Here is a 12,140-nt window from a genome sequence, read left to right on the forward strand (position 1 = left end):
AAACGGTGAAACACAACAAAAACTCTTGATACTATAAACTTCAAACGCTGCGGAAAGCACACACGCACAGCGAAGTCCCGAGAACACATGACAATCGGTTTAATGTTGACAACATGCGCAGAACGCAATGCTCACTCCAGAGATATTTACTCTATGGTTCTCGCCAAAGATGCGCACCGAGCGAAGTGATTCCTGGTGATGAGTCAGTCGGTATGGGGGAGTGCACCCATATTGTGCTAGAGTTCAGTTTAGAGAACGTACGCTTAACGACTGAGTTGCGTGCAGTATATAAAGATCCTAAGTACAGTTGCGCTCGACGGCACGGCAATCATCATACACAGAGACATAGACTACACGAACATCGAGCTCCCAGCACTTGAAAGACTAGAGGCTACGGCCGTCAGGGTCAAGTTCAACGGAGCCAACACCACACTGGTATCGCTATACAATCCTCCTAAAAACATAGTAACACGCGATATCAGCACAGTACTCAACATAGCACCGCGGGTAATAGCCGCTGGAGACCTCAACGCGAAACACCCTGATTGGAACTCACGAATACGAACCTCCAACGGCAAGAAACTGTACGAACACGCACTAGGCCGAAACTACATTATACTTGGCCCGGACGTTCCCACGTTCGTGCCTACACAGGCCCGACATAGGCCAGACGTGTTAGACGTAGCCCTCATAAAGGGCATCACATGCACACTCAACCTAACGGTTGAAAACGATCTGGACTCAGACCACATGCCTGTAATACTGCACATGGAAGAGACACTGCAGGACATCGAACCACGCAGGATGCTCAACTACAAGCGTGCGAATTGGACACTGTTCAAGGAAACGCTTGATAGTCGCATTCCTGACACCCACGAAATTAACAACACACAGCAAATCGATGAGGCTGTGGAGGCTCTCACAACTGCCGTCCAAGACGCAATGACTGACGCCATTCCATTTACAACACCAAGACAACACTCGACGGCCCTGCCCCAGGAAATCCTGGGCCTTATCTCAATGAGGAACCGCCTCAGGAGATACTGGCAGCGTACCAGGCGCCCGTTCTATAAACTGCACGTCAACAGACTCCAGGGCATAATACGGAATAAAATTCAAACATTCATAAACGAACAATGGGGACAGAAACTCGCTGGGCTGGATACCACACGTCCTGGCGTGTGGCAGCTGGCCAGACACTTCAGCAGGGAGAAACATTACATTCCCACGTTACAAGGACCAGACGGCCCAGCCTACTCCGCGACGGAGAAGGCAGAGCTTATGGCCACAACACTTGCAGCGTCTTTCATGCCGAATCTGGTTCCTTCAGACCCAGCATTCACACTTGAAACGGACCAGGAGGTTACACGACTTGTAGCCCAGCCCTCGCGCAACGAAATAAGACGTACTAGCACAAATGAAGTCACATGGGCTATCAAGCACACTAACGCTAGAAAAGCCCCTGGGCCTGATGGCATTCAAAACCGTGTCCTCCAGGAGTTCACGGATAAAGCCGTAGAATACCTCACACACTTAACGAATGCCATCCTGACACACCAACACTTCCCTGACTTTTGGAAGGCGGCCAAGGTCCTGATGTTCAGGAAGCCAGGGAAAGACCACTCCCTCCCACAAAATTACCGACCCATCAGTCTGCTGTGTTCGCTCAGCAAGATTGTTGAGAAGGTAATACTAAAACGTATCACTAGGCATTGCATCGCCAGCGACACCCTAAGACCGGAGCAATTCGGCTTTAGGAATCACCACTCGACAACACAACAACTCCTCCGCGTAGTCGAACATATAACACACGGCTACAACATGAACAAAGCCACAGGGGCCGTGTTCCTAGACATCGAAAAGGCTTTCGATCGCCTCTGGCACAACGGACTCATACGCAAACTAAGCGAAGCTGGTTTCCCGGACGGACTCGTGCGCCTCATACACTCATATCTCACGAACAGATGTTTCAACACTAACGTGCAGGATAAACAATCAACACAACACGGTATCCAAGCTGGAGTACCCCAAGGAAGCATCCTAGGGCCCATCTTGTTTAACCTGTACATTAATGACTTCCCAGCGACACGAAACACGACGTTAGCCGTCTACGCGGATGACACCGCCATCCTCGCGCAAAACTGGAAACCGTCGAACATCAACTAACGAATACAGACAGCACTCAGAACAGCTGAGCCTTGGCTGGAGCGATGGCGTATTAAAGTAAACGTCGACAAGTGCGAAGCAGTTCTGTTCACACGCAGACCGAAACTACTGCGCAAACACCAACACTGTAGACCGATAACACTACATACACGCCCAATACGTTTCCGAGAGAAAGTCAGATACCTTGGTGTCTGGCTGGACCGGAAACTTACATGGGGGGACCACATCGAATACGTTGCCAACCGAGCGCACGCGAGGCTCAAACAGCTCTACCCAATGCTCAACAGGGAAAGCACACTGAATAGGAGGGTGTCGAGGTCCTTATATATGACACTGATTAGACCTCTGATGACGTACGCAGCTCCCGTCTGGGATATGCAGCTCCCACACAACTGCGCCGCCTGCAGATCATACAGAACAAGGTGCTACGAATCATTAGCAATGCTCTACGCTCCACACGCACCGTGAATCTTCACCATGAATACCGCCTTGATACCCTCAAGGAAGTATTCAAAAAACACGCCACACGACTATACAGGAACTCGAGAAACTCGAACAATCCTTTCATCCTCACTCTGGGAAACTACGATCACAACCACAGGTGGAAACACAAGCGGCCAAAGACACTGCTAGCTAGGCTCAAAATGGCTCTGAGCACTATGAGACTTAACATCTGTGGACATCAGTCCCCTAGAACTTAGAACTACTTAAACCTAACTAACCTAAGGACATCACACACATCCATGCCCGAGGCAGGATTCGAACCTGCGACCGTAGCAGTCTGCTAGCTAGGGCATAACCACCTATGGTTAACTAAGATACGCAAACAGCGACAAACGTCGGCAAGCCCCTGCATATCAGCAACACTGACTGGCAACTACCAGCTGCTATTAGAGCCGACCAACAGGCCACAGCAGGGACACCGACGAGCTCACCCACAGACGCACAAACAATCTCCCAACACTCCCTCACACTGTGCCTCCGGTATATGACCTATCGGACACAAGACCGATAACAAACCTAACTGTTGCAGGTTGCAGGACGCTGAACGAGGACTCTGTACCAGCACCCAGCGCCAGCCGCCGAGCAGCACAAACGCACAACGTCAAGGTATCGACATGCATGATACCCACTACTAACAAAGCCTATCCTTGCACAACCTATCGCAGGCAGCAAGACAACCGCTACTGCTCTTGCCGCCCGACCTAACTTTCGCAGAGGTTTTTTTCCCTTGGCTCTTGCTTTGGCACTTTTTTTCCTCTGCCCTTCAAACCGCTACCCTTCGTCAGATTTCGACCAATCTATCTCCAGATGAGCGCGTATTAATGGTTAACCCTAACCAGACGTACGCAAACATCGCGGTACCCACATCCTGCGACACCTCCCTTTAGTGACTACTAACCCTTATGCAGAGATGGCAGTAGACCTATTGTGTTGGCCATCATGCCGGTGTGGGCGTGGAGGGGCTCCACCTCTATTTAAAAAAAAGTTGCGCTCGACTAATACGACGCTTCGGTACTGTTGGTCCAGTACATAAATGGTAGTAAATGGTAGTCTTACAGGTAGTATTGGTAGCATCGGAAGGGAAATAAACTAAAATGAGTGTGTGAGAATGGGAACTTACGATTTCTTTTTATTTTCTGTTTGTTTGTTTTGCACGTAATCGAAACTGCATATCGTTCAGTGTTAGTCCATTGAGTACTTTATATCCTCAAAAAATATGAACTGCACTTTATGTGTAATAAAAATTAGTTCATGGCTTAACTTCTGTGTTTTTATGTAACCGAAGTAGTTACTTTTGAGGCAAGTACATTTCATATGCCCAAAGCTTAAAGAATCTACACACGTCAAATAAATTTTACATCAACCTCGGTTCCGAGAGTTCCGTAACCTGTACACAGAATTGCAATAGAGATCAACATAAACATCATTTCCCCCATTTTTATTCCTCATGAAAAACACACATTGCATGTTGTACGACCATACAGCGAGACCTTCAATGTTGAACCATCATACAGCGAGACCTTCAGAGGTGGTGGTCCACATTGCTGTACACAGCGGTACCTCTAATACCCAGTATCACGTCCTCTTGCACTGATGCATGCCAGTATTCGTCGTGGCATACTATCCTCAAGTTCATCAAGGCACTGTTGGTCCAGATTGTCCCACTCCTCAATGGGTATGCGGCGTAGATCTCTCAGAGTCTTTGGTGTGTGACGTCGTCCGGAAACAGCCTTTTCAATCTATCCCAGGCATTCTCGATACGCGCTACGGTCGCAGGTTCGAATCCTGCCTCGGGCATCGATGTGTGTGATCTCTTTAGGTTAGTTCGGTTGAAGTAGTTCTAAGTTCTAGGGGAATTATGACCTCAGATGTTAAGTACCATAGTGCCCTGAGCCATTTGAACCATTCTCGATATGGTTCATGTCTGGGAAACATGCTAGTCGAGCGATGTCGATATCCTGAAGGAAGTCATTCGCAAGATGTGCACTATGGGGGTGCGATTTGTCGTCGATGAAGACGAATGCCTAGCCAATATGCTGCCGATATGGTTGCACTATCAGTCGGAGGATGGCATTTATGTATCGTACAGCCATTATGGCACCTTCCATGACCACCAGCGGCGTACGTCGGCCCCATATAATGCCACCCCAAAACAGCAAGGAACGTCCACCTCGCTGCACTCGCTGGACAGTGTATATGAGGCGTTCAGCCTGACCGGGTTGCCTCCAAACACGTCTCCGACGATTGTCTGGTTGCAGGAATGTGCGACACTCATCGGTGAAGACAACGCGATGCCAATTCTGAGCGGTCCATTCGGCATCTTGTTGGGCCCATCTGTAACACGCTGCATGGTGTCGTGGTTGCAAAGATGGACCTCGCCATTGTTGTCGGGAGTGAAGTTCCGCATCATGCAGCCTATTGTGCACAGTTTGTGTCGTAACACGACGTACTGTGGCTGCACGAAAAGTATTATTCAACGTGGTGGCGTTGCTGTCAGGGTTGCTCCGAGTCATAATCTGTAGGAGGCGGTCATTCACTGCGGTAGTAGCCCTAGGGCGACATGAGGCAGGCATGTGATCGACAGTTCCTGTCTCTCTGTATCTCCTGCGTGTCTGAACAACATCGCTTTGTGAGGCATGTCATCGACAGTTCTTGTCTCTCTGTATCTCCTGCGTGTCTGAACAACATCGCTTTGTGAGGCAGGTCATCGACAGTTCTTGTCTCTCTGTATCTCCTGCGTGTCTGAACAACATCGCTTTGTGAGGCAGGTCATCGACAGTTCCTGTCTCTCTGTATCTCCTGCGTGTCTGAACAACATCGCTTTGTGAGGCATGTCATCAACAGTTCTTGTCTCTCTGTATCTCCTGCGTGTCTGAACAACATCGCTTTGTGAGGCACGTCATCGACAGTTCTTGTCTCTCTGTATCTCCTGCGTGTCTGAACAACATCGCTTTGTGAGGCAGGTCATCGACAGTTCCTGTCTCTCTGTATCTCTTGCGTGTCTGAACAACATTGCTTTGTGAGGCAGGTCATCGACAGTTCTTGTCTCTCTGTATCTCCTGCGTGTCTGAACAACATCGCTTTGTGAGGCAGGTCATCGACAGTTCTTGTCTCTCTGTATCTCCTGCGTGTCTGAACAACATCGCTTTGTGAGGCAGGTCATCGACAGTTCCTGTCTCTCTGTATCTCCTGCGTGTCTGAACAACATCGCTTTGTGAGGCATGTCATCAACAGTTCTTGTCTCTCTGTATCTCCTGCGTGTCTGAACAACATCGCTTTGTGAGGCACGTCATCGACAGTTCTTGTCTCTCTGTATCTCCTGCGTGTCTGAACAACATCGCTTTGTGAGGCAGGTCATCGACAGTTCCTGTCTCTCTGTATCTCTTGCGTGTCTGAACAACATTGCTTTGTGAGGCAGGTCATCGACAGTTCTTGTCTCTCTGTATCTCCTGCGTGTCTGAACAACATCGCTTTGTGAGGCAGGTCATCGACAGTTCTTGTCTCTCTGTATCTCCTGCGTGTCTGAACAACATCGCTTTGTGAGGCAGGTCATCGACAGTTCCTGTCTCTCTGTATCTCCTGCGTGTCTGAACAACATCGCTTTGTGAGGCATGTCATCGACAGTTCTTGTCTCTCTGTATCTCCTGCGTGTCTGAACAACATCGCTTTGTGAGGCATGTCATCGACAGTTCTTGTCTCTCTGTATCTCCTGCGTGTCTGAACAACATCGCTTTGTGAGGCATGTCATCGACAGTTCCTGTCTCTCTGTATCTCCTGCGTGTCTGAACAACATCGCTTTGTGAGGCAGGTCATCGACAGTTCCTGTCTCTCTGTATCTCTTGCGTGTCTGAACAACATTGCTTTGTGAGGCAGGTCATCGACAGTTCTTGTCTCTCTGTATCTCCTGCGTGTCTGAACAACATCGCTTTGTGAGGCATGTCATCGACAGTTCTTGTCTCTCTGTATCTCCTGCGTGTCTGAACAACATCGCTTTGTGAGGCAGGTCATCGACAGTTCCTGTCTCTCTGTATCTCCTGCGTGTCTGAACAACATCGCTTTGTGAGGCACGTCATCGACAGTTCTTGTCTCTCTGTATCTCCTGCGTGTCTGAACAACATCGCTTTGTGAGGCAGGTCATCGACAGTTCCTGTCTCTCTGTATCTCTTGCGTGTCTGAACAACATCGCTTTGGTTCTCTCCGAGACGCCTGGACACTTCACTTGTTGAGAGCCCTTCCTGGCTCAAAGTAACAATGTGGACGCGATCGAACCGCGGTATTGATTGCCGAGGCATGACTAAACTACAGACAACACGAGCCGTGTACCTCCTTTCTGGTGGAATGTCTGGAACTGATCGGCTATCGGACCCCCTTCGTTTAATATGCGCTGCTCATGCACGGTTGTTTACATCTTTGGGTGGGTTTAGTGACATATCTGAACAGTCGAAGGGACTGTGTTTGTGATACAGTATCCACAGTCAACGTCTATCTTCAGGAGTTCTGGGAACCGGGGTGATGCAAACCTTTTTTTGACCAAGGTATTTTGAATTGGAACTCATGTCCGGAAACATACCGTTTCCGTTTCAGTACAGATGTGTATTGCTTCCACGTCTGCTTTGGCGAAGAAAAATGTCTCATAGTTGCTCGCCCTGGTATATGCAAATGAATAGATATAACGACATGTACTACTACTTGTTGTGGGGTTGTGTGACAAGTTTAATGCGCAAGACGGCCCTAGAGACAGAGGAAAATCTGCTGGCACGGATTCTGTCCGCGGCACTAGAAATTGAAGAGACACCACGTGGGAGGGAGAGTGTGATCTGAGGTTTTCCCGGCGTGCAGCAATCTTGAAAATTACTCGGGTATTCAGCCGGGTAGCGTCGTCCAAAAACGCACTATTTCGGCAAGCCGACTTGTTGCCATCTTCAGGCGTTCAAGATGTCAGCTTTCTGAAATATCGCACCTTTTGGACGACGCTACCCGGCTGAATACCCGAGAAATTTTCAAGATATATAATTATTGTTGTTATTTTGTATTCACGATCAAAGGCAAGAGACAAGGGTTTCCTGTTATTATTGATAAGTGTGAAAGTTGTTTATGAGTAATAGAAATATGTTTTACGTAAGCTCGAGGAAGTATTGAGGTGATGCGTGCATTTCTTTATTTTATCTTTTTTTGAAGAAATTGCGTTTCTAGCTCTACATGATAAATCTGTATTGCTTTATTTTACTTTTACGAGAACATCCCTCTGGTCCACGTTACAAATCAACAAAAAAAAAAAAAATGGTTCAAATGGCTCTGAGCACTATGGGACTTAACATCTATGGTCATCAGTCCCCTAGAACTTAGAATTACTTAAACCTAACTAACCTAAGGACATCACAAAACACCCAGCCATCACGAGGCAGAGAAAATCCCTGACCCCGCCGGGAATCGAACCCGGGAACCCGCGCTAGGGAAGCGAGAACGCTACCGCACGACCACGAGATGCGGGCACAAATCAACAGTTTCTGAATGAGATCATAATAAAATATTGACAGTTTCTATTTTATTACAAATACTGTTTATTTTTAAGCAGCAGAGAGGAAGATAACTACGTAGAACAAAAATGATCCATAAGTTATGTAGCCCTTTATATATCCTTACTCACTTTATAAATAGTTCACCACTGCGGGTTGGGCATGGATGTGTGTGATGTCCTTAGGTTAGTTAGTTTAAGTAGTTCTAAGTTCTAGGGGACTGATGACGTCAGAAGTTAATTCCCATAGTGCTCAGAGCCATTTGAACTAACCACTGCGGGTTTCTATGGGAACCTAGTAGGAGACTCATTGCATACGGAAACAAAGCAATAAAAAAATGAAGTAACGCCTCATACGTTTGCAACACATCTACCACGCAGGTAACATGATTTTCACTGACTAAAGCTATTAGGGAATCTACCGTAGTCTACGCTGACTTACGGTAGTCTGAGGTAGCCGACCATACTTCTAGTGAATTCCATCCCGTTCAGATAACTGCTTAGAGGTGCGTTGTTCTCTTTTTCTTTTTTTTTACCTATTTTTTTTTCCTTAGTGTACAACACTAAGGTCGTACGCAACAATAGTGCGACCTATTCTTGGATACTTCTCTAGTTTTTAGGATCCCCGCCAGGTGGGGCTAAAGGGAGACATCGAAGCAATTCAGAGGCGATGACGTTTTCTTAGCAAAACACTGCAGAGGAAATCCAGAGAAACGGCACTTGAAGCTGACTGGAAAACAATTCTGCGCGCGCCAACGTACTTTTTCGCGCAAGGAGCACTAAGATGAGATAAATTAGCGTCCGTACTGAAGCTGGCAGTTATAAGAGTCGAGGGACGTGAAAGGGAAGCAGTGGTTGGGAAGGGAGTGAGACAGGGTTGTAGCCTCTCCCCGATGTTATTCAATCTGTATATTGAGCAAGCAGTAAAGGAAACAAAAGAAAAATTCGGAGTAGGTATTGAAATCCATGGAGAAGAAATAAAAACTTTGAGGTTCGCCGATGACATTGTAATTCTGTCAGAGACAGCAAAGGACTTGGAACAGCAGTTGAACGGAATGGACAGGGTCTTGAAAGGAGGATATAACAAGAACGTCAACAAAAGCAAAACGAGGATAATGGAATGTAGTCGAATTAAGTCGGGTAGTGCTGAGGGAATTAGATTAGGAAATGAGACACTTAAAGTAGTAAAGGAGTTTTGCTATTTGGGGAGCAAAATAACTGATGATGGTCGAAGTAGAGAGGATATAAAATCTAGACTGGCAATGGCAAGGAAAGCATTTCTGAAGAAGAGAAATTTGTTAACATCGAGTATAGATTTAAGTGTCAGGAAGTCGTTTCTGAAAGTATTTGTATGGAGTGTAGCCATGTATGGAAGTGAAACATGGACAATAAATAGATTGGACAAGAAGAGAATAAAAGCTTTCGAAATGTAGTGCTACAGAAGAATGTTGAAGATTAGATGGGTAGATCACATAACTAATGAGGAGGTATTGAATAGGATTGGGGAGAAGAGAAGTTTGTGGCACAACTTGACTAGAAGAAGGGATCGGTTGGTAGGACATGTTTTGAGGCATCAAGGGATCACAAATTTAGCATTGGAGGGCAGCGTGGAGGGTAAAAATCGTAGATGGAGACCAAGAGATGAATACACTAAACAGATTCAGAAGGATGTAGGCTGCAGTAGGTACTGGGAGATGAAGAAGCTTGCACAGGATAGATTAGCATGGAGAGCTGCATCAAACCAGTCTCAGGACTGAAGACCACAACAACAACAACTACTGAAGCATATAGGCAGTCGTTTCCCCCTCGCTCTATTTGCGAGTAGAACGGGGAAGGAAGTGACTAGTTGTTGCACAAGGCAGACTCGACGATGCACCATACGCTGGGTTGCGAAGTGTGTAGATACAGGTGTAGAGGAAAAGATTGCTCGCGACGAAGGAATCCCGCTCGCTATCCCGGTAGCACCTGTGCTGAGCTGATTGATCTCGATGAATCACGCGCACCTGGACTGGATGCCACTCCACGGCGACACACGGGAAGAGAAGCCTAGCCACGTACGGGCTGCCGGCGGGCGCTACTGCTCATGCGCGCCGGGGCTCGGGGCGTGACCTTGAACGACGTGACGTCACGCTGAGGAATGCCGGGAGCCGCGGTGGTGGCGCGTGACTGCCGCATTCTCGGCGCCCGCCTCTACACCTCTGCACGGCGAGCTGACGAAGCTCTTGCGACGCCGTGCGCTCGCGTGTTCTGTCTGCAGACTGCGAGCGCTACTGCTGCGCTACACTCTACTGTACACGGTCATCACAACCGGTTAAAGCGGTTTCAGTAACGTGCCCTGGCTACCGTTTCTTAACGTATAGGGGAAAGTAGGGTAAAACCGGTGTAGTGGTTAATAAAAAAGAAAAAGAAAAGAAAAGAAAAGAAAAGGTTGAATATGTGGGAAGAAACAGTGAATAAAAAGGGGTTTTAATATCGTTAATGACCGTGAAAAAGGGAAAGAATGAAATGCAAATCGGACTTCGTATTACAGAAAAGATATCGGACTTCGTGATTCGGAGAAGATATTGTTGGTGTTGTCCTTGTGGCGTTTCTGAGCAAAAGTCAAAACAATTTCCACTGCAAAAAATATTTGAAAGAAAAAACGGTTCAAATGGCTCTGAGCACTATGGGACTTAAAACATCTGAGGTCATCAGTCCCCTAGAACTTAGAACTACTTAAACCTAACTAACCTAAGGACAGCACACACATCCATGCCCGAGGCAGGATTCGAACCTGCAACCGTAGCAGTCGCGCGGTTCCGGACTGCGCGCCTAGAACCGCTAGACCACCGCGGCCGGCTATTTGAAAGAGAACAGAGAATAACAAAATGTGATTAACAGGGGGAAATGGCGTAGATAAGAGTTCATTCATTACCAAGTTAATATGTCTTCTCTCGTGCGGCGTCAAGGTCTTGTTCGCCAATAATCTCCTGCTTCGTTTCTGCATGAAAAGTCGCAGCTGCACCAAAATCTTGCAGTAAATTTCATCGTCCAGGAATTACTAATGTCTACAAATTAAAACTATCTTGGTGTCGAATACACTGTATTTTACGGCTGCTTCCATCCTCCAAATTTCATACAAGCTTCCACAATACTATATGTCTGCACACGAATAAGTTTGTACGTCTGAATCATAACAGGACTAGCAAATAAGTGAAGTTAAGCTTCCGCTCTCCAGAGACAAGAGCGGGTAAAAACAAAAAGAGTTACAATTTTTGTACCTTCATTTTCTTATAAATATCTTCTCTGCCGTCGAGCGCTCATACAGCTGCGACGGTATAATTTATATCTGAGGGAACGAGTGTAGCGCGGCGAATTTCAAAGTCCCGCTACACCGGGTACCTTAGATTTTAATCCATATAGATTGTTTTCAGCAATCAATAAGATTGAAAATCAAGGATATTCAGATCTTTAATACACTGTGAAGGAGTTATCCGAATGTGACGGAAATTGGTAGATGTGATGTACAGTCGTGGACAAAACGAGCGAGACCCCTCGCCTTTTCGTTATGCTGACCCGCACAGCTTTAAAGTCTGCTACACAGCATAACAGGCAAGGCGACCAAGTGCTGCCAACATACTATGCACAGGCGTGAAACTGACAAACTGTCTGAACTTTGTCAGACTGTTTTCAATCATGTGTATGACTATATTAATGCTGACTAGTATGTTGCACACCACACGTATATATAAGATATAAATGTGAAACGTCCCCTTAGAAAAATTAATGAATTGCTGTGCTAATAAACCCCTTACGTTATTTGATTTTCAAACAGCTGAGCAAAACTGAACGTGCACAGACATTTCTCTCTTTACTTATTCAGATCATCAATAAATTGACACAATATTTTTAGCACAACGCAATCTGACTTTCAATAATCCCTACAAAAGAATGGTCCTGACTAACAATAACCTAT

This window comes from Schistocerca piceifrons, chromosome 9 (genome assembly GCF_021461385.2).
Source record: "Schistocerca piceifrons isolate TAMUIC-IGC-003096 chromosome 9, iqSchPice1.1, whole genome shotgun sequence".
NCBI classification, from domain to species: Eukaryota; Metazoa; Arthropoda; class Insecta; order Orthoptera; family Acrididae; genus Schistocerca; species Schistocerca piceifrons.